This window comes from Orcinus orca, chromosome 17 (assembly GCF_937001465.1).
Source record: "Orcinus orca chromosome 17, mOrcOrc1.1, whole genome shotgun sequence".
NCBI lineage: Eukaryota > Metazoa > Chordata > Mammalia > Artiodactyla > Delphinidae > Orcinus > Orcinus orca.
Window position 1 is genome coordinate 48,898,983 of NC_064575.1, and position 22,387 is coordinate 48,921,369.

At 42.7% G+C, this 22,387-nt stretch overlaps 1 long non-coding RNA gene across 1 annotated transcript in view; it reads right to left on the reverse strand.

Moving 5' to 3' along the window:
• The window catches only part of LOC117203497 (uncharacterized), a 255,765-nt gene that overhangs the window by 95,400 nt on the left and 137,978 nt on the right, over positions 1-22,387 (reverse strand). The window lies entirely within an intron of this gene.

Sequence of the window (22,387 nt, forward strand, 5' to 3'; positions counted from 1 at the left end):
CTCAAGGTATAGGGCCAGGAGTGAAGGATACAAGTCAGAATTCCTATAACTGGAGTAAGATGGGAATGTGGTCAGAGAATTATTTAATTATCATTCAAGGAGTGGAGCAGGGCTTCCCAGGTTAAAGTTCAGAAGCAGACCCTCCATAGTGGCAGTGAGGAGGCCCTAGAAACTTCTTAGAGACTGCAAAGAAACAGCCAGACAACCTATTGCGTGTTCACGAGAGCCCTGGACCATGCTTTTACTAGCTAGGTGAAAGGACCATGAAATAGTGAAGCCAGTGATGAGGTTATGACCAGTATGAAAGTTTTCAGGTTGTCTCTTTAAGTTCAAAGGGAACAAGAAGGCCCTTGCAACCAGCTAACGGAGAGGTAAGCCCCAGCGTCTCTGGGTTCTCAATACCTCTTACACTCATTACTCTCTTATACTCTCTTGTGGTTGTGGCCCAGCAGCCTGGCATCACCTGGAAGCTTGTTAAAAATGCAGAATTTCAGGCCCTACCCCAGACCAGCTAAATCAGAATTTGACTTTTAACAAGATCTCAGTTGGTTTGTATCCGCATTAAAATTGAAGTATAGGAGACAAGGAAAAAGAGGAATTGTTTGATACAGTTGGGCCTTACTTTAAACCAGCCCAATACAAACGACTCTAACTTTCCCAAAGATTCTACAATAGCTTGCAAGGCTCTCCGTGATCTGCCAAGTTCCCTCCCTGCCACTACCCAACTTACCTCTCTGACCTCATCCTCTTGTCTCTCCCACCCCCTTCCAACTACACTGGCCTACTTACTGTTCTTCAAAATTCTAGGTAGGCTCCTGCCTCAGGGTCTTTGCACTGGCTCTTCCTTCTGCCTTAAATGCTCTTCCCCCAGATATGGTTTACCACCTTGGCTGGCTCCCTTCACACTTTGCTCAAATGTAACCTTCTCAATGACCATCCTATTTAAAATTGCCACCCAGCTCCATCCTTCTAACTCTGCACTAACTTTTTTTATTCCTTAGCACTTGTCACCTTCTAACACGCTACCAATTATTTATTACGTGTATTATTTAACTGTCGCTCCTCACTAGAGTGTCAGCTCCATGAGGGCAGGGATCTTTGTTTTGTTCACTTGTGACTACAACAGTGTCTGATACATGAAAATCTCTCAATAAGTGAAATAACCAATCAAAGGAGAATTTTTTAGAAATGAGTTTATAAATTGATTCTGATTCTGAAGTCAGAATACCCCTCTTTTCCCCACAGAAGCAATTTTATAGACGAAGGTTGTATACTCAAATCAATGCATGGAAACCTATCAAACTCATAATTTAGCTAAAAAATCATCTTTTGATATGGGCACCATTCAGGGACAATCTTAGGTAAAAAATCTAGAGTGACACATTTAAAAATTAAATTAGGGGAATTCATATTTGACTTAAAAGGGATTAAGCCAAGGGTTACCTTAAACTCTTGTTGAGGGCCCTTTCATAATCACTTCTTCCCAAGGTCTTCCATGGTCACTCCAGACCACAGTAAGCAGCCCTGTCCTTGATCTTACAGAGAAGTTGTTAACTGTAATATATTCATTTAGCAATAAGAAATGCAGTTTTTGTGCCAGTCCTTGTACAGAATTACCTCTTAAGCCAGATAACCACAGTCTGGAATTCTCTGTAATCTCGGGGGGAAAAAATTAGCTGAAGCAGCCACTATCCCTCTGTAAACTGCAGAAATTGATAGATTGGCCCACTTCTCAGAGCACTAACAGTTGGACCTGTTGTCAAGAGCCTTAATCCAGCATCAGCATCTGCGTCACGTAACGCTCACCCATGACTAAACCACTGCAGGATTAACGTAGGCTGGCCGCTGCAAACAGTGTTTATTGTACAATCTGCTTGAGCCTGTTTTCATCATGTCAAAGAGATAAGCATCAGGTAAAGGGAAACAAATGTGAGACTAACACCTTATATAAAGATACTCCTCTTCTCCTTGAGAAGCTGGCCTGTGCTACTGAACTGGACTGTTGGTTTTCTTCCGAGGTATTGATATTTAATTTATATGAGACTATATCTTGGGTTCCCAGTTAGATAGTAAACTGTATAAGGGTAGAGACTGTGTCTCTTTCTTTTATCCCTCAAAGCACCTAGCGTGGCCCTTGCACATACTAGTAATTATAACAAAAGTTCACATTTATTTTGTACTTTATACAGTACCATGTTCTAATTCACCGAATCCCTACAACCATGCCATGGGTAATATAATTATACATACACATACGTGTACATACACATTCATATATAGATAAACTAATACCTATATATATCAATTAGTCATGAATCATTTTCTATGGGGTGTATATGTGGCATGATGATACTAAACAGAAGTGAGTTTCATTTCAACAGTCCAGGTTGAGAATAAAGCATCTTCATTTGCATTGCATTTGTCATAAGCATTCTATGACTATTACGAAGGAAATACAAATTTACTCTCATGAACTCAGAAATCTGGAAGCAATTTGGCCTTTTCCCAAAAATTAGGCATTAAATCCACAGTAATGTAAGCATTTAATTGATTCTTTTAAATAGTTGATCATTAGCAAATATTTATTAAAAACTCATAAAAACACTTTTCAAAATATTAGAATAACTAGTCGTCACTTCTGTTCTCTGAAAATTGTACTTCCTCCATTCCTTTTAAGGTCTGATTTCCTCCAATCATAGAAATTAACAGGCTGGGAAAAGACATTCCAGTCATCCAACCTATTGCGCAGCCAAGAGAACAATGTTCCCCACCGTCTCCCTGCCGAAGGGCTTGAAGATCCCAGATGACATTTTTTAGCCACAAAGGTTTTCTCTTCCCCCAAGGAGATAGTTTGAGTCTGTTAGATCAAACAGTGAGTATTGCTTCCTATAAGACATTTTGCCAACTAACCCTCCCAGATTTGGAGGATCATAGAAAAGGAGTGGCATAGGGAAGATTTTTCAAAGCCAAGGAGGGAGAGAAAAATCTGCCTCTTAATGGTAAATTTCAAACACTATTTGAATTTAACATCTTGAATAATGTGCCTAGCTACTTCCCAGTTCCCACTCACAGCCAAAGGCCAAAATTTTGCAGCATCACCTAAGTTATTCAGTTCATGTCGTATAAGTAGCTGTAAAATATTTTTAAATATTGACAGGTGTATTCTTCCTTCCTGGCATTTTCTTTTTACCCTACAACATTTTCACCATAAAAATCAGACCTTTAGGCTAAGGCTTTTTTTCTAGAGAAGGGAAAATACTGAAGAACCCAGCAAGAGCAGAATTTAGCAACTCAGATTCTTCACTTTGAATTTCAAAATAGGTTCTTGAGAGGGGAAGATACAACAGCATTGAAAGAGAAAAAAAATTTTTTAGCTCTGCAAGAGCACACCTGGGAGCATTAAGAGCATAGAGTTTATAATATAAACCACAAAGGAAGAAAAACATGTGATGATATACAAGCCAGATCTCCACCACACAAAGAGGAGACTAAAACCTTTCCTGAGCTGGGGTTGAAGAGCTTGGGGAAAATTTAGAGAGTACATTGTTGGTGCAGGATCTATAGAAAGGAACTCTCACAGTTACCCCTCCAGGGGTCAGACCTCATAGAGAGCTAGTAGAGTCCATCCTCCCTGGAAAGATAGAAATCTGAGAGTAGGGAGGACTAGTTCCCAACTTGAAAACTGGAACTCAGACAAGAAATCCTCTTAGAGGGCTTCATTCCATCACAAGGATAAGTATTGCCAAAGGAAGGTCTTTGAATTTTAAGTGTTTTAAGTGATGTTACCTAGTTATTTGAATTGCCATGTTTAAGTTCATCTGAACTTTATAAATTGCTGCAACTATGAAAATTCATACCCATTACAATAACATTACCTAGACCAGACCCAATATCTAATGGGTTTAAGCCATGCAGTACCAAAGGCAAAGAAACTTAAGGGACGGGTGACTTCAAAACTCTTTAGAAGATAAATGGCATTGATAATTTTAGAAAATAACAGAGGGTATTAAAAAGAAGCCTCATAAAACATGGTTATGATTGCAAAAATCAAAAAATTTATGAAACTCCAAGCACCAAATATGAACATTTTCACTACAATTTAGGGGGAGACCCTAAAGCAAAAGTAAGTGCTGTCCAAGAAGGTCTTCCATTGACTGGTTATGTGTTGAACTTAGAACCATGGGTGTACCCCATTTATTGCAGTTATTACTTTTAATATGTAACTTAGTAATTTACCATACACTTGAATTCCACCTCTGGTTGGGTTACATATGCAAGTCTTTGTCTCCAACCAGATCAGAAGCTTTATGATTTACAAAGGCCGATCTTGCCTTCTATGTAAGCTGCACAGTGCCTTCTCTGAATTACCCCACAGTCATCCCCCAATTTCCACACAGCCCTCATCAATTTCCAAAACAAAAATAAGCTGTCCTCAGTCAACACCTCTACATGTCGTCTAGTGCAGAGAACAGTAGGTGCAAGGTCTCTCTCTTCCCTACCGTCTCTTTTCATGCCACTCAGGGATGTTTTGTTCATATTATACCCTAAGTTTATTATCTTTATTGTTCCCTTTCCTGTATTTACACACACACTTTTTTGTTGAAGTATAGTTGATTTACAGTGTTGATGTTTGTATATATGTGTGTTCTTTTTGAGATTCTTTTCTATTATAGGTTATTATGAGATATTGAATATAGTTCCCTGTGCTATGCAATAGGTCCTTGTTGTTTCTCTATTTTATATATAGTGGTGTGTATCTGTTAATCCCAAACTCCTAATTTATCTCCCCCTCCCACTATCCCTTTGGTAACCATTCTGTTTTGTAAATAAGCTCATTTGTTTCATTTTTTTAGATTCCACATATAAGTGATATCATAGGCTATTTGTCTTCCTCTGTCTGACTTACTTCACTTAGTATGATAATCTCTTGGTCCATCCATGTTGCTGCGAATGGCATTATTTCATTCTCTTTTGTGGCTGAGTAATATTCTCTTGTATGTATATACCACATCTTCTTTATCCATTAATCTGTCGATGGACATTTAGGTTGTTTCCATGTCTTGACTATTATAAATAGTGCTGCTGTGAACATTGGGGTGCATGTATCTTTTCAAATTAAAGTTTTCATCTTTGCCGGATATCTGTCCCGAAGTGGGCAGCTCTATTTTTAGTTTTTTAAGGAATCTCCATACTTTTCTCCATAGTGGCTGCACCAATTTACATTCCCACCAACATGTACACACACACTCTTAACATCCTTGTGCCTTCTCTTTTTTTCCCAACAACACATTAATAGTACAGAAATATTCTACAGAAAGAAGTAAAGTTGGTAGATTTTCACTTGGAAGATTAATTGGGAAGAAAAGATCTCAACAGGACTAGGATATGAAACTTGGGATATCCCAGGAAAAAAAATCATTAAGAAAGGACAACATGGAAAACAGAAACTGGAATCACCCTCATTTCATATAATCTAAGATCCCGCATGGGTTACACAGGGTCCTGAGATTGAGGAAGGCCAGGATCTTCATGGAGGATGACCAGTACCTGCAGGGAGTTGGGGTCTTAGGATGGGGGTGGGGAAGTGAATCCTCTTATATCACCCAGCACATCTCACACACCAGCCAGGTAGCTATAAGGATGAGAAGACCCCCCCTCCCCTTATCAAACAAGCCATCAGTTTTCATGAAGCTAGGAATTTTCATCGAAGACATGGGGAAAATGAACAAAGAATGTTACATTGAATTTTAAATTAATAGGCAAGCATTCTGCAGTTAAAATGTTCAATTATATGTTGCAACCAACTAGCACCCATAAGCATGAGGTTTCATTGTTCCATTTCCTTTTACCTGGACGAATTTAACTGAAGATACTCCTTGTCTTCTAGAATGCCTGCTTCGGTTATTCAGTCTATGTTTGTGTAATATCTGACGGCAATAAGATACTTTAAAAAGCACTCAAAATTAATAGTCAAGAAAAAGAGTAAAAGAAAATAAAGAACTCGAAAATGAAGAAAAAAAGCAGTGAAATACAGTCACCCCTCAGTATCATGGGGGATTGGTTTCATGATGTCACCTTGAACAAGAAAATCCAAAGAAGCCTGGGTCAGTCCCTTACATAAAATGGTGTAGTATTTGCATATAACCTAGGCATGCCCTCCCATATACTTTAAATCATCTCCAGATTACTTATAATATCTAATATAGTTGCTGGTGTGCAACAAATTCAAGTTTGCTTTTGAAACTTTCTGGAATTTTTTTTAATACTTTCCATCTGAGGTTGGTTGAATCCACAGATGCAGAACCTGCAGATAATGAAGGGTCAGCTGTCCCCAAATGCGTCTCAATCCGTTGTGTCTCCTACACTTGCTAGAAGCTGGGCACAGATTTGATTCTGACCTTTTATCTACCAGTGCAAAGAGAGAAATCAGATGTGGTGTAACATTCATAATGTTTGTAATATTAAAAAACAAACAACAAAAAAAACAGGTTCTCAGAGAAAATGCATTGATTCTCAATGCTGAATCCAGAGAGGAATATCAGGATTCCAAGTCCCAGTAATATCCTGACACCGAGTCCAGCACCGTGGTACCTGTAGCACCGCCTTATAGGCTGGTGAGCAGCCAGACAAAGAGCCATGTTGTAAATGCAGTTCCATGGTGGTTCAGGTCCAGAGCTAGAAGGCTTAATCCAAGGAGACAGTTTGTAGAGTTTTGAGGAGAAAGCTGGGTGTGTGTCTTGAAGTCAGCCTCTGCAGTATGGCCTCCTCGGCTGATGGTGTGCCTGGAGCCTGGATACGGCCTGGAGCCTGGATACGGCCTGGAGCCTGGATACGGCCTGGTAGGCATCACAGGAAGAGGGGGCTGGTGAATTTCATTCTGCTCCTTGCTACCAAATGGGTCCAGACCTTTCCTGAGAGCCATGCCCTCCTCTCCCATTCCTTCATCTTTTTTTCTGTCTCCCCTCACTTTCTTTTCTTTCCTTCCCCCGTACACTGATGTGTTTAGAGAAACCTCCAGCTGCTTCAAAAACGATTTTCCCGCTCCAGGCCCTCCCCCATCCACACGCAGACTAAGCCGAGTCCCTGTGAAATTAAGCCATGTTTCCCTCTCAGAGTGGCTTTGTACCTCAGTGTCTCCACACTGTCAGAGGTGTCGGTTGGGGTCAGGGTTCAGGTACAGGACCAGGCACGTGGCATAGGTGAGTGAAGCAGGCCCAGTGCAAGCCTTTAGGGAGTTGAAGAGGGAGTTAATGCCCCATCTCAGGCTGGCAACTGCCACTCCACTCCAGCTGATTGTAGCCATGGAGAAATCTATTTTTATGTGAAATTTCTCACTTTAAAAATCCTGTGAGAGCCAAACAAGACAATTCTGCTTGTAGGCTCTAATTTGCTACCCCTGTTCTACATCCTTGTTTTTTAAAAAAAACTCAGTTTTTAAGTGAAATCATGAAGGAATGTCTGGAAATTATCTGAATTCCTCCAAAGAAGAGCAGTTTTTGTGGTCGTCCCTTGAGAGGAGACTATGAACGTAAAGAAAGGTAATATGATCAAGCTGGACTCCACCTTACGTTGTTAGGGCAAGTGAGGAATTGATGGCAACTGGGAGACAGCTTTACTCAAGGTGAGCCCAAGTAAGGGATTATATTTTTGTCAAGATTTTTATCCTTTTTCATTTTAAACTGCAAAGATGATGATCATTATTTTTAATTGGTTTTATTTTTTCATACATTAAGACTCTGTGCTACCTCTGATTTCTTAACATGTGTAACTTAGACTCCAAAACTATTTTCATCTCGCTACAGTATGAAGGCTTTGCAAGATCAACCCAGAGACACATCCATACTGCTCTCTGCACCCAGCAGCCACATCTGGACAGCTCCACCGAACAACTAATGCAATTCTGACACAAGTGGTAGATTTGAGTGACTAACGCTGCCTCTCTGTTGTTTTTTTCCTCCCCTTCTTAATCAATACCCGTATAATTGATCAGGTAGGCCATATGGCCCCTCTGATTCCCACATTAAGACAATTAGGACACCAGCCAGGTCATTGCTCAAGCTGGCATTCTTCATAACTAAGACAAGAAAACCTAACTCTTTGTCTTCCTCAGACAAAAGCCAACTCCATCTGCTCTTGGGTATGATTCAGTACAAATTCATACAATATCTAGCTAAAAAGGAGTACAGCCACATTTAGAAAAAATATTGCCTAAAAGTGAATTGTATGCCAGTAAGTTTCCCCCTGCAGAATCCAGACTGAAATGTGATAGTAAAAATCTAATGTGATAGTAAAACTCTAACTCAAGAAGAGTGAGTATACAGTGTAGGCTAAGATTTTACACACACTCTGAGAGAGAGCTGCTGGTCACTGGAGAGTAGGTAGACTCTCCTACTCTAGGACCGAGTGTCAGAGAGGAAGAGTTAGGAGACTGGGGGATTCTCACAGCTATGAGCTCTAAAATGATAGAGGCGAGGGAGGACTTAGAAATGCAAGGCCAAGTATAAGGAAAGATAAAAGGTCTATTTTCTGGCATCAGGATTTATAGAGGGAACCGCTCCCACACTGCAACCCTCTTTTTATAAGAGAAAATAACAAGCTAAACAGCATGTCATAGCTGAGATTTCTGGAAAGTCAGCCATTCTCAGCATCATGGAATCTGTGAATCGGGAGCCAATGGGAAGCAAAACAAGTAGCAGTTTGAACATAGAATTATTATTTTATTTAGAACAGAAAGAGAAAATTTACTAAATGTATTTACTAAACATAGGCTAAACATATGACCTATTGGCCAGGAGATTTATGCTTCCCTACGTGATGTGTTCTCTTAACTCCAACCCCCAACCCCCAAGCAGGAGCAGTGGAGGAAGCAAGAACAACCGCAGCAGGGTTAGTCCTGGAAATGACATTGTGCACCAACAGACTTTCTGCAGAAGGTTTCCAAGCATAAGAGAGACCCCTGAAGTACCTGGGCGGCCCACCCACTACTGAAACAAGACGAAAGTGCCTCTGGGAAGGAGATGACAGATATTCCTCTTGTCTTCCATCACTCAAACCAATTAAAAAGTAAAACAAAAGTACCTAAAAAGAGGCCAACAACAGCAATCAATTCTCCCAGTTTATAATCAAACAGGATTTCAGCAACCAATGATGTTAAAAAAAAATTCTACCATATGCCTCATGTGTTACTCTAGTAAATGATTTCTTTCATCATCAAGAGAGTTTATATGACATTCTCTTGACAAAGAAAGAATTTATTTCCTAGAACAAAACTCTGGAAAAAGTCATGTTAAGAATCATGCTGGCATAAGTCAGGTGTATCTAAGGGCCTGGCCTTCTGGCCTAAATTTTATCATTCAGTCACGACTGGAAAATATTCCAAACCACCCCCCTAAAACTGCACACAGTTAACAAAGAAACATGTCATTTAAAGATTAAAATAGAAAATTCCTTTTATGATTTTGAGATTGTGTACATGGGATGGGATAGGATGGGATCTTGTAGGATGGGGGAGGGAGTTAGCAGGAAAGGGCGGCCACAGGCAGTAGCTCACTTATGACTCAACATGTGTTAGGGTCTAAAGAAATCCTACCCAGATCTTTATGATTTTGAACTCAGATAAATGAGGCTACCTGTTGGCAAGAAGCAGCAATGCTGAAATAAGAGAAAGAGGCCTGAATTCATTTCCTATTGCTTCTGTAACAAATTTAGTGGCTTAATGCAACATGAATTATTTTCCAGTGCTGGAGGTCAAAAATTCAAAATGGCCACAATGGGACTGAAATCCAGGTGTTGGCATGATTGTGTTCCTGACAGAGGTTCTAGAGGAGAATCCATTCCGATGTTTCTCCATCTTCTAGAGGCTGTCTGTGTTCCATGGCTCTTTCAGACAGCAGTTGTATCACTCCTACCTCTGCCTCTGTCCTCACATCTCCAGCCCGCCAGCCTCCCTCTTTCACTTATAAGGCCCCTCCTGATTACAACAGCCCTACCTGACTTACCCAGGATAAATTCCCATATCAAACTCCTTAACTTAATCGTATTTGCAAAGTCCCTTATGCCATGTTCGCTAACATATTGACAGGTTCTGAGGATTAGAATTTGGGGGCCATTATGCTTCCTAACATAGGGCCATAAGTATTGAGATTGTTTTTAAAAGTTAAGTGTTAGAAGGCTTACGATCAGTTGTCCTGCTTTATAATTGTTCATCTCTTTCATATACACCCATCATTTTATTTCTGTGCCCTAAATCTAGTTTATTATAATAATAACAATAGGTAACATTTATTGTTTTCTAAGTACCAGGTACTGTGCTAAGGAACTTTCATTTTCATATTTACTGCTCACAACAACCCAGTGAGATAAGTGCCATTATCATCCCCATTTCGTGGATGATAAAATTGAGGCTTAGAGAGGTTAAGTAATTTGTCTAAGATTAAACAGCTGAAATTCAAGGCAAGGTCTGTCTGGCTCCTAACCCATAAGAAACAGCTCAACTAGATTGAGACTTGTAACAGAAAGGTGTATTTTTTTTTTCTGTAAGCTTTATTTATTTATTTATTTATTTTATGGCTGCACTGGGTCTCTGTTGCTGCATGCGGGCTTTCTCTAGATACGGTGAGCAGGGGTTACTCTTTGTTGCGGTATGCGGGCTTCGCATTGCAGTGGCTTCTCTTATTGTGGAGCATGGGCTATAGGTGTGCAGGCTTTTGTAGTTGTGGCACGCGGCCTCAGAAGTTGTGGCTTGCAGGCTCTAGAGCGCAGGCTCAGTAGTTGTGGCACATGGGCTTAGTTGCTCCACGACCTGTGGGATCTTCCCCGACCGGGGCTCAAACCCGTGTCCCCTGCACTGGTAGGCAGATTTTTAACCACTGCACCACCAGGGAAGTCCGAAAGGTGTATTTCTTTCTCATGCTCCATACCCATTACAGGTCTGTCTTGGGTCTGCTGCATCTTCACATCTTCATTATTCTGAGACCCAAGATGAAAAAGCAGCCCGATCTGGGATATTGCCCTTCCCGGATATTGCCCTTGGTCAGAAGAGAGGAAAGAGAGAGATGGTGGTAGACCCTCCCATAGGCTTTTAGAGTGTTATCTTGAGGTGACATAATCACTTCTGCTCACATTGCATTGGCTAAAGCAAATCAGTGGCTCAGCCGAACATCCATGTAACCAGGAGGTTTAATCTATTGCCAAGTAGCGCAGCAAATATTTGGAAAGAATTATACAGTCTATGACAGCTTTAAGTATGGTACCGTCCCACTCATTGAAGACGAGAGGAAAAGTAATAGTTTATCCACAGTCACGATGATGTGGGACCTCCCTTGGTGGCCCAGCGCTGGACTCTCAGCCAGCTGGACTGCTGGGTCTATGTGAGCAATCACCTGTATGGAGGGAAATTCTCAGATACTGAAATTTTCCTTCATCCATGAGCCCAAAGTGCCTAATGCTCCATCATTAGAGAGAGAATTGTGCCACCTGAGGATAGCTGTTTGGTACTAGGAGTTATGAACTGTTCTCCAAGGGAAATTTCTCCCAACTGGTGGAATCTAGATGGATGCAGCCCTCCCTCAAAGTATCAGGTGAGGAAGAGTGTGGGTCTCCAAAGGTCCTCTCTAGTCCAAAGACTTCCTAGGATTCTAATCCAGGTGGAGAAGAATACTCTTCTCTGAGGACAGTTCTTAGGACCCAAGGATTAGGAGTGATGGTTGCTTCTTGTGCAGTGGCCCTCAAACTGTGCTCCAAGGAGCCCTTGAGCTTCTATAAAATTGTCTCAGAAATGGCCAGACAGAGGGACACACACCCAGACACATCCTCGCCCTCATTCCTGGAGCTTGCCACACAGACTAGGGCTAGGATAAAAAATGTGGCTTTCATAATGAGACAAGAGGTGGCTGGAGAGAGAGAAGAGTTCCTTTTGATAAAACAATTCACAGAAAATCTGCGAAGCAAGGCTCCATCTTAGTAGTCTGGAAGATTCGTCTGCCCAGTATTTGTTTCACCCAAGGTTATCAATGTTCTGCCCCACCCCTACTCCGTGTGGTCCATTCAGAGAGGCTGGGACTGCACGGCTGCACGGCTGGGACTGCAGGGCTGCCCATGTGGAGGACATTAAGGACACAGGGCCAGGGGAGGAGCAAAGAAGGGAGTGTCAAAGGGGAAGGTTGGTTCCCCATGCCACCGAGGAGGGTGGCCCTGGGGCTGAGCCCACGGCTCTCGAGGCACAGAAGGGCGCATGCTGGATGGTGCACCTCGATGCCCCACCTCCCTCGGAACTCCGTGGGGTCCAGCACGCCCGGGGATGGCTGTCAGTGAGGCCACTTAGCAAAACACTGTTAGGACCACTTCATCTCATGGAAGTATTGAGCACACACACAGAAAAGGCTTCCACTTAAGATTTACTTTGAATTTTTAAAACAAAAGCTTAAAAACCCCACAATTTAACTCAGTCTTCTCACTTCATGGGAAAGGAAATAGGAACTCAGATGAAAAGGCTTGTCCAAGATCAGAGAGAGATCCAGTAGAAAGTCAGACGAGAACCAGGATTTTTGGCTCCCAATTCAGTGTTGCTTCCAGGCAGCCCTAAATTCCTCAAATCCTGGGCGCGCATCTTTGGTGCTCACAGCCCTGTCACTTAGGGGCGATGACCATTTGCTTTAACTGGGTAACCTCACTTCCAATTCACTGATGGAGGAGAATGAGTATTTGGATTTTGCAGCAAAGCCCCTGCTTCAAAAGGAACCAAACCTTATTCTTGTAGTGTTACTGGGTTCCTCTAAAAGCCATGGCATGGGAGTGTGAGCTTCTGGCTCCCCCTGGGTCCCCACTGCCCCCCACATCCCTTCCCCCGGCCTTCTCACGCTCCATGGAAACGCCGCCCTGACTTGTCGGGATGCTGCAGCCTGCGAGCTGGCTGCCAGTTGGAGTTTTCTCAAGTTTGCCACGTTGCAGTGACAGGACTGTGTCGAGGCCCAGATGCTTCGGCATAAATAAATAGCACATCTGGGACCTGGAAGGGGTCCAGCTGCATATGATAGAAAAAACTGGGGTGGAAACAGAGCCAAGTGATACACAGCTGGAAACCGTTAAGTTAGGAGCGAGGTAGGGGAGCAGTTGAAGTAGAGAGAGGAAGAAAGAAATGGAAAGGGGGGGAGAGATCAAACCAGCGATGACCGTTGTCTGAAGGCTCTGAATTATAATTGCTGAGAAACAGACCTGTGGTTTACACACAGCTGAATTAAGAGCATTCCTACAAAATGATAGTTTATAATCATTGACCTCAAAGCAGAGAGACCAAGCAGGGGAACTTGACTCCTGGATGTCTGGCTGCCTTGGATGTGTCGGTTTGGTCACCTCCTAGCTATTTGCATCTATAAATGGCCTCGTGGTGAGCAGGGTGAAGGAGTTCAGACCTGCATCGATGAGCACCCCAGGGCTCCCTTCCCAGGGTCATCGGCATTTGGGAAGCTCACTGAGTTCCCAGACTCCAGGGCAGCCTCAGTTGAACATGCCTGTCGCAAACGCGCAGAGGATTAAAGCGGAGGCTGGGGTGGGGGTGGAGGGACAGTGACATCACCGTCTCCCAGCCCAGAGGCCCCAGCAGATGAGTCAACGAGATGAATCAGCGATGGCTGCAGAGGGAGCTGCACACCCACAGCCCCACCAGAGACTAAAAGCTACCATGGTATCACCAAGCAGAGGAGAGGAGGTTTCAGTACGGGGAAAATTAGGACACAAAGAAGAGACAGGAACACAATCCGTTCCTCTCTTAATGGAAATCAAATGCATGGATTACCTTCTTAATGATGGCTTGATTTAATCTCCTGGATTAAAAATACCCCAAATGAAGCCATCGTCAAGAGATGCCAGAATGCAGGCTTTCTAAGCAAAGCACAGTATCGCAGGGCAAAGCTTTTCTAGATCCTTCCAGACCCTCCCACTTCATCCTTGTCTTGTAGCAGGCGATAGCAGGTAAATCCCACCATCCTAGAGAGGATCCGAGGCTCCTTCCAACTTACTTGGTGCTGAACATGGATGGCCATAAGATGCAGGCTTGTCGTCTTTTAAGGAAAGCAGATGACTACACAAAATGGACCCTACGACAACTCTTACACTTGGTTTGGTTGAGATTCCAGGTTTTCTGCATTCACAGGGAATCTGAAAGGATAAATGACTTTCTTTGGGTCTTGGTTGGCAAAGTTTCTAATTGGCAACGATTGCACTTTGGAGAATTCTCAAAATGACTGAACCACAACAGAAAGACTAATCTTGGAAGCTAATTCTTAGTTTGTAGGTTCCCAGCATTCCAGTGAAGGGAGGAAACCAGTCAACCTTCACAATATCATTTATAGTGATTCTGAAAGCTCATAATAACACATATTTAGGGAATATGGTTGGAAGTTGGTATGGTTCAGTTATGGATCTATGCATTATTTAAAAACCTTTGTTCATTCATCCAAGAAATATTTACTGAGCACTTTCTAAGAACCAGGCATTATGCTGGAAGCTGGAGGTAAGTTGTTGAATGAGACACAGCCCCTCTTCTCAGGGAGCTTATAGTCGGGCAGCCAGAGTTCCTACAACCACTGTGACTGTGAAAACACAGCTGTTCATTGTATTTAAAATTAACTTCTTAGCGCATCAGTCAATTCTAAAGAGAAAAGAAGTCTGCACAGCACTGGAAGTATCCCATGCCTCAAAATAAAAATAGGATTGTATTTAGAAAAATCTTAATTTTGTGGTATTCCAAGAAACAGAAACTGCATAAAGGGAGGTAAGCCAGAATTCTTTCTATAGCCTGGTAATTAATTTGCAGCTTAAAATCTCCTACAAGAGACTCCAAACCAAAGTACTATTTTGGGGAAGGAGACGAATTCGGGAGTTGATGGAAGGCATGTTTCCTAAAGCATCTCATAATTCAAAGTCCACACAATTCAAAAGCAATCCTGACCAGGGATAGATCGTTTGGAGGACTCGGGGGCGTGAGTGCTATTTACCAGCTGAAATGGCATGGCCATGTGGCAACAGCAGAAACGCTATTTACAATTTGTCCTGCTGCTGGTTTGAAATTGTATCATTCTTGGCTCATTTTTCTGTTTAGTTTGGCAGCCCTCCAGATTTTTCTCCATCCTGTTCCCCCCAGGAAGTCAATCTGTACGGACTACAGCAATGAGTCTCCTTGCCCTCTGGCTTCCAGGCAGGTCCCATCGGTGGGCAGCACCCACTGAAATCAGGGTGATGGAGGAGGGAGGTTAGGGTATCTACTCCCAGAACCCTCTGCCAGGCCACAGAAGATCAACTGTGTCCCTTTACCAAAGCCCCCAGCTCCTGTCAGGTGACCCTCTCCACCCAGCTACCCCCAGAAGGGGTTCAGTAATTGCTTATTCGCCTCGTGCCTTCAGGTCAGGAGGGAAGATTTGTACTGTTGCTTGCGGTTTCCCTACACCCTGCCCACACCTTTGTCAATAGCTCTTTAATCCAGTTTAAGTGTGCCATCTATTTGCTGCCGGGACCGTGGCAAATCAAGGGGATTTATATTATCTCAAATGTTGTACCTAAAGGGAGGCTTTATTATTATTTTCATATTACATGATTTCAAATTTGCTTGGTTCAAACTTGCATGAAAAAGCAATAAATTTCAAAAGATCCACAGGGCCATCTGCATCAGTAACAGTGTTGAAAATCAAAGTTTATGACAACCTGCCTTAGATCTCCCTCTGTAGCTTAACAGACTATCCTTTATGACTTCGGGGACCTTCCTCTTCTGCTTTATTTATAGCTTAAATGGTAGACATTAGGTCATCCAACAATTCCTTCTGACCTAGCTTCATTAATTTCTAGGCAAGAAGACGAAAAGACTTTACCGGCAATGCATTAAGGCAATCACCCCTCTGTCTTTCCAGTCATTGGAATTCCATTCCCAGACAACGATAATCTCTGAAATATTCAGAAGCACACACGCGACATCTCTTCTTCCACTGCAGCAATGCATGGGGGTGGATTTTTATTTGGCTTCATTTTTTCATAATTTCAGCCCCTTTTGTTGGGTCACTGATTCAGTGGTAGACAATTCGGCTTCCACTGCAGCTCAGAGAAGCCAAAGCAGACAGTTTGGCTGTGGGGAAAATGGGTGTCTGTCACCAAGAACCATGACACATCTGCTGATTTATGGACACGACCCATCGTTTCATCTGCCACCTCCATGTGGAACTCCCCATCCATCCATTCATTCTTACTCATTGGTGCCATTTCCACTTCATCACTTTCAAGGAAACGCTTTCTGGAAGCATTGTGGGAAAGGGCAGTCAACAATTTCCTGAGATTCATGTCCGAGGAATATGGATTTAAATGAAAAGGCAGGGATGGACAGTGACTGCCCTTGTAACGGGCAGACCGTGTAGTACGCACACTGACAGCACTGACTTTAGAATCAGATCTGCATTTTAATCTTAGGTTCACCTCCTATTAGCTAAGTAACATGGGTTAGTTGCTTAACCTTTCCAATTCTTACTTTTTTTCCTCTGTTAACTGTGGATATCATTAATACTTACTTCAATGGCTGTTGTGGAAATTAAGTGAAGGAGTATCAGTAAAGCTCTTAGCACATTGTATGGCACATGGAGCACTCACTAAATGAGGGTTTTCATCCGGGAGCCCTTTGGTGGTTTTCTGCTGCTCCATGAACCCCTTCAAATTCAACACACACTTCCCCTTCCACTGCCTAACTACTAACACGTAGAAACAGAATTCCTCCCCTTGTTGGTATGTCTAGATTTGCCAATCACGGGGGTTACATCTTCCTGTCCCACAATGATCTCAGACATATAAACCCACCATTACGGAAAAGGGCAGTGTCATAGGCACACAAGGTTTTGCCCTTTTCAAAGCACTGCTTTTGGGGGGGGTGGGTGTGAAAGGTTAGGCTGAGCTGGGCTTCTCTGATGCCTCTCTGAATGATGGAAAGCCAGAAAAACACCATTCAACCCATAAAACTATCTAGCTACTAACCCTTCCTACCTACCTACAACTCCTCTATTGGAATCATGTTTATTATTTACCCCTTGTCTCCCCAAAAGCTATGGTATTTAAATTTAATTCTTTAGATGAATGGATATCATTGAAGAATTTTAAGCAAAGAGTGTTTAGACTTAGATCTTTCAAGAGCATTCTGGGAGCACTTAGATCTTCCAAGAGCATTCTGGGAGCTGCATAAAGGATGGGGAGGAGGGGGCATAACTAGATCAGTGCTTCTGGAATGTTTCAGTGTGTCTGATCACCTGGTGATCTTGTGAAAATGCAAATTCTTTTTTTTTTTTTTTTTTGCAGTACGCAGGCCTCTCACTGTTGCGGCCTCTCCTGCTGCGGAGCACAGGCTCCGGACGCGCAGGCTCAGCGGCCATGGCTCACGGGCCCAGCCGCTCCGTGGCATGTGGGATCCTCCCAGACCGGGGCACGAACCCGTGTCCCCTGCATCGGCAGGCAGACTCTCAACCACTGCGCCACCAGGGAAGCCCCTGTGAAAATGCAAATTCTTATTTGCAGGAGGCCTGGGGTGGAGCCGAGGTTCTGCAGTTCTAATCAGTGCTGCTGGTCCATGGCCATACTTTGAGTACCAAGAAGCCAGACCATTTAGTCCAATCTCTGATAGTCCAAGTTTGATAAAGGATAGCGCCCATACCGTGTACAGAGCTGTATCTTCCTCTGTACAGCTCCTAGCATTGGGTGCAGTATAATTATCGTGTTTAATAAGTGCTTTCTGACAATGCTGATGTTGATCGATGACAATGAGAAATAAAACGAAATTGAATTATTGAAAATGTGTCCCAAAGATTTCCAAATGCTGGGGTTTTGTTTGAGAGTGAAGGAAAACAACCCAAGGTTTACCAGTCTTAGTTTAGGTTTTGCTTTCCACCAATTTCAGGCTGTTTCTAAGGGACCACCAAATCAATTTTTTTCAAATGAATGTTTTTAGTTTCATGAAATAATGGGTTTTTTACTTTGATGAAATGAAAAAATACCTCTCACCATGGTTCTATAATATTGGGTTGACCAAAAAGTTTCTTCAGGTTTTTCTGTAAGATGTTATGGAAAAACCCGAACAAACTTCTTGGCCAGCCCAATAATATTAACAGATCAATCCAATGCCCCTTGTAAAGAAGGACTGAGTGTCAGAATGGTAAAAATCCTTCTTGTCAGTCACCTCTTCTCTCCCTGGTCTGTTGTGAAAACAAAGCCATTGGGACTGCATTCCCCGTTCTGTCACTCACACATCTCCATCCCCACGTCACTCAAACCACAAGCAGTTTGCTCATCCAGGCAAAGAATGACTGCTCTACCTCTTGGAGGAGACCTACATCCTCATAGATCAGAGGTTCTCAGTGAGGTTCCTGGACCAGAAACATCAACATCACCTAGGGACTCGGCAGAAATGCAGATTCTCAGGCAAAACCCCAGACCTCCTCAGATTCTGGGGGTGACCCAGTGATCTGTGTTTCAGCAAGCCCTGCAGGTGATCAAGTTGAGAACCGCTGTCCTGCGTTTGGGTTTTCAGGTGAAGGCACTCCAGCTGAGTGACCCTCCCGATTATTTTCCCTGCCTTTTGGAGAGGATCTGTGTCTAATTGGTGAGTCTAGGAGAAGGAGTTGAGTGTTTGGGGTCCGCCACTGCTGGAATCTCTGATTCTGATCTTCCTTCCCACAGAGGATGCACTCTGCCAGGGGGCAGGAACTGGGGGTGCAGAATCTTCTCATTCTTCCTACCCATAAACAATGACTGTGATGGCCTTTGAGGCTGAACTTGATCTGACCTTGCAAGAGCCCTTCAAGCCTGAGCAGGCATAGCTGTGACATAAATTTCATTCTAGGAAAAATAGAACGTTTTAGATCTAGTTAAAACTAATCCTAAAATTGGCTGTAGCATATGTGCTTTTTATGCATTGGATTTGGGAAATTTTTTGCTACTTGGATTATGTCTCTTCAACATTTCTAGAGGCCAGGTGTTTAAACTACAAAGGCAGCTAAGTTCTTCCTGGCTGCAGAGCGCCAGTGTGAGTTTCATGCCAGACCTTAATCTAGATCAACTACTCAATGTTCTGTTCCTTTCTGCATTGTTAGGAACTGCATTCAAGGACAAGGAAGAGAAGTATGGAAGTAGGGGGATGATCCACAGACTCAAGTCACCCCCAACCACCAGACCTCAAGTTTATCCTGTATTTGTTCATTATGTAAATTCTGGCCCTAGCTTTACATCCCAGGGGCACTAACACTCCCCAAAGATGGTAGATTTCACTAATGAATACATCAAAGAAGGAACAGGAGCCACTGTTTTTATAAAGAATATCCCATCTTCTTGGGAAAATGAAACTGCCCCTCCCCTACAAAAGCTCAGTGAAATTATTATCAGCCCCAAAGCTTAGACGGCAATTTAGGAGGCCTGAGCCTGAAACAGCGTATCTGGAAGCAGGTTTGCTCAGAAACTCAGGGAGGAACTGGATTGGCTGTCAAAATGCACTTCTGCCTTATTATCTCAATAGGAGCAGAGAGAGAATGAAAGACAAAAGCAGATGGGCTGATTAAACAGGAGGAAGAGAAAGATTTCCTTAGGTTTGGGTTTTTAGAGACAAGGTAGATGGATATAAAGGAGATCAGGGAACATACCCAGCTCCAGCTGCTCATAAAGAGATTAGGAAGAAAAGTGATGAAATCTAACAGAGCCAGCCAGAACGACCCCTCCCCCATCCTCACCTGCAAAGGGATCCCAAGTTTAGGAAACCGTTGAGAGAGGCATGCCCTTACAGCTACAGGAAGAGAGTCCATAATGAGAGCAATCAGAGAAACCACACGCAGGGGACTGCGGCAGCAGTGGTTACAGAAATCTTAGATTTGAGAAGTGAGGATCCATCTAAAATATTCAGAAGAAATACTGGGTTAGTTTCAAGGTGGAACTGTTATCATAAGTGAAGATGCAGATAATACCTATGACCTGAAAGAAATGCCCAAGAAATCCATGGAATTCACACAAAGAAAAGCACGGTGAAAAATGAGACCTTTTAAAAAGAAGGCAAGCAAGAAAAAGTAGGTCAGCTGCAGACCTCAGGTTACATATTGGTTTAATGGAACTACACCCCTTAGGTTGGATTATCCCATTCGTGAGATGAAGATGGAAAACCTCTCTGTGAGCAATGGATGCTGGAAAGATCCAGAAATCTTTGATTTCTTAGCTCTCAGTATGAGGTACCCTCAAGAGAAAAATCTAGAAATAGAAAAACAATCCTAAAGTTTCTAAATTTTAATTTGCTTCATGGGAGAGAAATAGACCTTGAATTAGGCTTGGTGACTGCGGCTGTCACTGCTGTAAATTTCTAAACTTGGCAAGAAAGGAACGTCCAGTCTCTAATGAAGGCAGTGGCAGTTTCATGTGGATTTCCCTTCCACCTGCCCACCCCACCCCAAGTATGTTAAACGAGTGCCATAAGTAACCTCTTTATGAAAGTTGTCTCCCAACCGAGTTTAAGTTCATAGGTTCATAGTTTAAGTTCACAGATTACGGAAAAGTGCCCTGGATAAACTGGATGGCATTCTGAAAAAGGTGCAACTGAGAGTTATCCTGTCTATCCTCTTTCTCACAGCCTTTATTATGATCTTCAGGATGCTAAATATAGAGTGATGGAGATAGAATTTGGCCAGGCAGGGATACCTGTGCTGGAAGATGGACATTTGATTATGTTCCTCTAGAAGATGGTAATTTTCTCTAGAAGAAAGTAACTGATCATTTTAGGTGTCTTATGAATTATTAAACTAAGAGACTTGGGATTGGATTAATTCACTTCAAAGACACCAAAGGAATCACACATCTTTCATGATCTTTCATGAAAGACACCAAAGGAATCACACATCTTTCATGGGGGTGAAGGAACCCCACCTACAAGAACCTCTGAGAATCCTTTTGGCCCAGCCTGAGCCAAACATACCTGAACAGAACTGCTCCAGCCATTGTACCAAAGATGCCCCAGCAAACTTTCAAAGCATATTTTCTCTTATGCTTTCCTACTTTCCAACTCTCCTCCCCATTCTCCTGTTTCTGGCCACTTTCTACTGGCTCCTGGTTCCCCAAGGCTCCCCCAAATGCAGTACCTCCTCCCTGTTTCCCCCCCTTCCTCTTTGCCTCCCTCTGTGACAACAGGCACAGATCTGTACTGTCCAATATGGTAACCACAGGTGGCTACCAGACACTTGAAGTGTAGCTCATCTGAACTGAGATTTGTGATAAGATTAAAATACATGCTGGATTTTGAAGACAGCATGAAAAAATATGTAAAGTATGTCACTAATTATTTTAATTATATATTGAAATAATATTTTTGATGTATTGGTTAGATATAATATATTCAAATTAATTTCATCTGTTTCCTCTACCTTTTTCAATGTGGCTACTAGAAATTTTCTTTTTAATTTATTTATTTTTGTCTGCATTGGGTCTTCATTGCTGCACATGGGCTTTCTCTAGTTGCAGCGAGCAGGGGCTACTCTGCGTTGTGGTGCGCGGGCTTCTCATTGCGGTGGCTTCTCTTGTTGCGGAGCACAGTCTCTAGGCGCGCGGGCTTCAGTAGTTGTGGCCCGTGGGCTCAGTAGTTGTGGTTCACGGGCTCTAGAGCTCAGGCTCAGTAGTTGTGGCACACGGGCTTAGTTGCTCCGTGGCATGTGGGATCTTCCCGGACCAGGGCTCGAACCCGTTTCCCCTGCATTGGCAGGGGATTCTTAACCACTGTGCCACCAGGGAAGCCCTAGAAAATTTTTAATTATTTATGTGGCTCACATATTTCTAATACAGGTCTAGTGCCCTGGACCCTGAGAATCTCACTGCACCTTGTCTTACTCCTGATCTTCTAAAGTACCCAAACCAATCTAACTTTTCTTCTTCTGGCTAAGCACAGATTTCAGTGTTCTTAGTTGGAGAATTACGTTATAAATGCACCATATGGTGCTAAGATTGACGATGGCCTAGCATAGTCATACGTTGGGGCTCTCACATGTATTTATTGAACACCTACCACGTGTATAGATTGTACTTGAACCAAGCGGGCATACTAAAGGAAGCATCAATAGCTTCAATCAACAGCCATCCAACAGCTAACAGTCTAGTTGGGTATCACCATTTGATGACACTAACCTGAAATATTGACATATCTTCCCCTAAATGAATGAATCAAATAGGAATTCTAACGCACCGTGGTAGAATAATGGAAACTACTTGTATTATGGTTATAGAGGAAGTTTCATGGAGCCATTCAGTTCATACCACATATGTCTGCATACTTCCAGCCCACTGCATTGTCAAGCAGTTGGAGAATTTTTTTTTCTTTTTGTCCCTGACAAGAATTACAGACTCTGTG